Source organism: Octopus bimaculoides, chromosome 2 (genome assembly GCF_001194135.2).
Source record: "Octopus bimaculoides isolate UCB-OBI-ISO-001 chromosome 2, ASM119413v2, whole genome shotgun sequence".
Lineage (NCBI taxonomy): Eukaryota > Metazoa > Mollusca > Cephalopoda > Octopoda > Octopodidae > Octopus > Octopus bimaculoides.
Window position 1 is genome coordinate 10428394 of NC_068982.1, and position 5165 is coordinate 10433558.

Genomic DNA, 5165 nt, shown 5'->3' on the forward strand with positions numbered 1-5165 from the left:
TATATATATATATATATATATATATATATATATATATATATATATATTATTATTATTATTATCATTATTATTATCATTATTATTATTATTAATATTTATGTATATATATATATTATTTACTATTTATTATTTAATTGAACACCACGCATCCATTTCCAAATAACTTTATCTTCACCTTTTTGATGCAACTCTCTTATCTATACTGCTTTCTTCCTCCGCCCTTCTCTAATCCCCTTTTCCTCGCCCTCCCTCATTCACCGTTTTCTATCTCTCTCTCTCTTTCCCTTCTTTCTCTTTTTTCTTTTTCTCTCTCTCTCTCTCTCTCTCTCTCTGTCCCCCTCTTTCTCTTTTTTCTTTCTTTCTCTCTCTTTCTCTGTCTCCCTCTTTCTCTTTTTTCCTCTCCCTTGCATTGCGCACACGTGGCCATAATCCATATTTCTTTTCCTCACGTGACCATCTTTCTTTTCCTGCTCGGACGTTCAAACGAACGGACTTTTTTTTTTCTCTCCTATTTTTTCTCTTTTCAAAAAAATATTTCTCGAAGCATTCACTATTTTCCTCTCATTCAGGTCTAACCACACTCCATGTTCGTTTTCGTACGATTTCCTTGTATGTCTCCAGTGTCATGTTTGTGTTTCCAACTTATATTAATGTGTCCGACCGGTTAAAATTTTATTTATTTATTTGTGCAGCTGAAGATGACATTGCATTTAAATTGATGTAATGATTGCTTGAAACGGTCGTACTGCATCACTACTTGATATCCTGTTGCTTATATTGATTTTAAATACATATGATAGCGAGAGAGAGAGAGAGAGAGAGAGAGAGAGAGAGAGAGAGAGAGAGAGAGAGAGAGAGAGAGAGAGAGAGAGAGAGAGAGAGAGAGCGAAAGAGAAATATATCATATTCTTTTCCTGCAATGAGATGCAATAATCGGAAATGATAATGGGTCGTGTCCAGTTACTTTGGTATTTCATTAAACATTTGGCCGCATTATGTGCCTCTGTCAACTATTTTTAACCGATATTTGAATTTATATGGTTTCTTCTTGCCGTCTTTTGTCGGTGTTTATAGAGATGCCGCTACTTTTTACTCCCACAACACTGTGGTTGATACATAATTTGTCTTAAACTCTCTCTTCCGTTTGAACATGTTACTGTCTACATTTCTGTATTATTCTCGCTCTTTGTACTGTATTAATTTCCTTTTTATTCTTAGCTAGATCTTAGTAACATCATTTGAGTTCGGAATCTACTTCTAGATTATTGCCAAGCTCCTGAATTCCCTTAGTATTTCCTCTCCTTAAATATTCCTCATATATTATTCATATTTCCGTTTCTGTAGTTCGCTTTGACTTTTGTTGGTCTTCTTATGTTTGATCTTGTTGCTTTTTGCAAGTTTGTTTCCTCACTGCTTATATCTATTTTCTCTATTTTGTTTGTTACCCATGTTTTCATAGGAGATAATCTATTTTGATATCTGATAATTCTATTATTACGTTTTTTGCCTCGCTTGCAACAATATATCTTATGTTAACATGTCCGTTCAGATTCAACGTTATATTCAAATAAGTGTTAAAGCGGCAAGCAAGCACAAACGTTAGCATGCAACTCAAATGTTTACCGGCATTTCATTTGTCTTCACGTTCTTAGTTCAAATTCCGCCGAGGTTGACTTTGTCTTTCATCCGTTTAGGGTCGAAAAGCAATTATCAGTTGAGCACTGAGATGAAAGTATTCGACTTAGCGCATCCACCAAAATTTCAAGCTTTGTGCCAAAATTTGAAACCAATATTTAGATCAGAATTAAATTCTTAACAAATTTTGTTTAAATAAATTGTCTAGTTTCGCTTTTCTGAGTGTGGGTGAAGTTTTCGAATGAACATGTAGAATGAAACATATTGCTCTCGTATCAATTTATAACTATAATCTTTTATCTCCAGAACATATGTAAAAACTGGCTCTTTATTCAAATTATTTTCATTATCATCTTGAACTGTTAGAATAGTTTTTGGCGATGCCGCACTCGGTATGTTCTGATTTGCAGTTCAGTTCCGCTTTTAGCTATGTTCTGAATGTTAAGGCTCTTTTTGCATCGATTGTGAATATTGTGTGAAGAGGACTAACGCTTGGTTAATATCGTTAAATGTACATTGAACCGGTCAGCCGTTTGTTAGTTTAAGTACACGCATTGTCTGAAAAGTGGCCAGTAGGAATATTGTTATTACATCCATTATATGGGCTGAAGATCAATAAATTTCAGATAATCAATGTTTTACTTACAAGTTATGCTTAATATTTCTTCTTCTTTCTTCTTCATCATATTCTTATAACCCTCCTCCTCCTCCTCCTTCTTCTTCCTCTTCCCCTTCTTTCACTTCCTCTTCCCCTTCTTTCACTTCATCTTCTTTTTCTTTCTCTTCCTCTTCTTTTTCTTCTGCTGTTTCTCCTGTTCCTATTTTTGTTCTTCTGTATCTTCCTCTTCCGCTTCTTCTTCCTTTTTTCTTCGTCTTCCTCTTTTTCCTCTTCCTTTTCTTCCTCTACTTTTTCTTCTTCTTCTTCTTCTTCTTCTTCTACTTCTTCTTCTTCTTCTTATTATTATTATTATTATTAATATTATTATTATGATTATTATTACTATTATTATTATCATCATCCTACTCCTTATTATCATCATCATTATTATTTTTATCATTATTATTATGATATTCGAGTAATTCGACTTACTCCTCCCCCGATATTGCTGGCCTTGTGCCGCAAGTTGAAATCATTATTGTTACTATCAAGTAGTAGTCATAGTAGTAGTAGTAGTAGTAGTAGTAGTAGTAGTAGTAGTAGTAGTAGTTGTTGTTGTTGTTGTTGTTGTTGGTGGTGGTGGTGGTGGTGGTATTTTTAATTGTATTCATTTTGTTACTAAGCCGACCAGCATCCTCTCAGGTTTATGTGAAATTTCTGCCCTTTTAAGACAAATTTTAATGTCCTTTTTTTACAAAGGTTACATATTTTTTTTAAATGACTTCACCAATTCAGTGTCCGGCAGTCAATACATTTCCGATTTCCTACTACTTCCCTTTAACAGGGAATGCATTTAACAACAACAATGACAACAACAACAATGACAACAACAACAATGACAACAACAACAATGACAACAACAACAATGACAACACCAACAATGACAACAACAGCAATCAGCATTAAAGTAACAACAATGGGCACGGCAGTCAGAAACAAGAAAACACAAATTGTCGATTCAACACACCTTGAACTTCCAGGTCCACTACTGCTACCACTATTTGTAGCAACACAAATAAATAAAAACATGACACGACAATTAACAAACTCCTCTAGCCGTGCTAGGGGTGGAAGTAATTAAATTAACATCTCAAGAATTAAGAAATGCAAAAAGAAAGAGAGAGAGAGAGAGAGAAGACATACCGCACGACAAAGCTTTGCGCAAAACTGATTTTAACAGCTATAATACCGGTCGATTTTAGTGGCTACGTAATGAGAAAACAACCGGTAGCTAATAGTCTGTACTGCGAGCCACTGTTGGATATGATCGCAACTGTTTTTGGTGCTTTCTGCTGCACCTGGCAGAAAAACTAGAACATTCCTTGTTAGACGAGCCAGACGTTATTGTCACTGTTGAAAAACCATCGGGAGACAGTAAATATACATGATAACTTTCGGTAGTGTAGTCTCCTAAAGGTAGATCAAATGGTTTTCAAAATGGTGTCGGTCAAGACGCTATCACTTGTTGGACATGCGCAGACCTGTGCGAAAACCGGTGAATCCTGTCTTCTCAACATTCACATCGTGCAACACAGTAGAATACGTCGTAAATATATGACACTTAGAGAAGATGATGACAAGTTTATATCCAGAACACCAGTTGGAGAAAAATTAGGATTGTAGGTAGAATGTCCAATCTCACACAGTAATGGTCTCATACATAAACCGTTATCTTTATTGTATTGGTGTTGAGCTACCAACTGACGGCCGTGCCTTGTCCCAAGAAACACGTGACAATATTGGTGCGCTTACTCTTTCAATTCTTGTAGAAAGAAGCGTTCTATTATTCAGGAACTGCTGTTTACTGCCCAGATCTCCATATTGGTCCACGGATACCGTAGCTAACAGTACACGTGCATACGGTGAGGCATGTACACCCACAGGAATTGCTGGATAAACAAGATTGTGAACGTATATGGTCACATTTCCTGCAACACTTTTTTTCTACACCTTATCGATAAGACCAATCTGCAGCCCATGGTTGAGCGAAAACCGAGGTTTGTCGTTGGGCAAGTGGGATCTTGCTAAAACCACATTGCATTCTACCAGCTGAACAATGTTGTTAGCGAGATATCAATTCTTGTATTTGAGAACCTGGTATGAGTGACATTGCATAGGAACGATTCTGCGATGCCTAGGAACGATTCTGCGATGCCTAGGAACGAATTCAGTCATCAATTTGCATTAATCGCATAAATGTCTCAAAGCCGAAACACATCAATGGTTTCACCTGTTTCGCACTCATTCGATTATTAATAAAAATACTCCGGACTGCGTCGTCTCAAACTAAAATATCTTGGACACATTATTATGTTTAACCATGGGAATACATCCGATCCTATTCTTGATTGGATATTTGCACTTATACTTTTGCTATTTCTCATTGTGCAGTTGTAATAATATATGTTTCTCCATACGTCTATCGTATATAAACCGTAACATTTAATGTTCCAGGCTTGTTTAATCTTACAGTCTCGATGTGCGTCATATACTGAATGTTATGCGCTACTCAAATTTCACAAGTTTATATTTTTATTCTGATTTTATTTAACAATAAATTTGCCATTCTCGATAAAAGTTTAACAAATGTAGAATGGTATATATTTATATCTGTATATACACCCATACATACATACATGCATACATACATACATGCATACATACATACATACATACATACATTACATACATACATTAGAAAAAGTAGGCAAACGTTTAGACTTTCGTTTGTACATGTTCCATCTCGTTCGTTTCACACATATATTATGCACTTAATATCATACCTAAATTCACATAGACATCTAAATATATACAGAAATACGTACATACATTCATACATATATATATATATATATATATATATATATATATA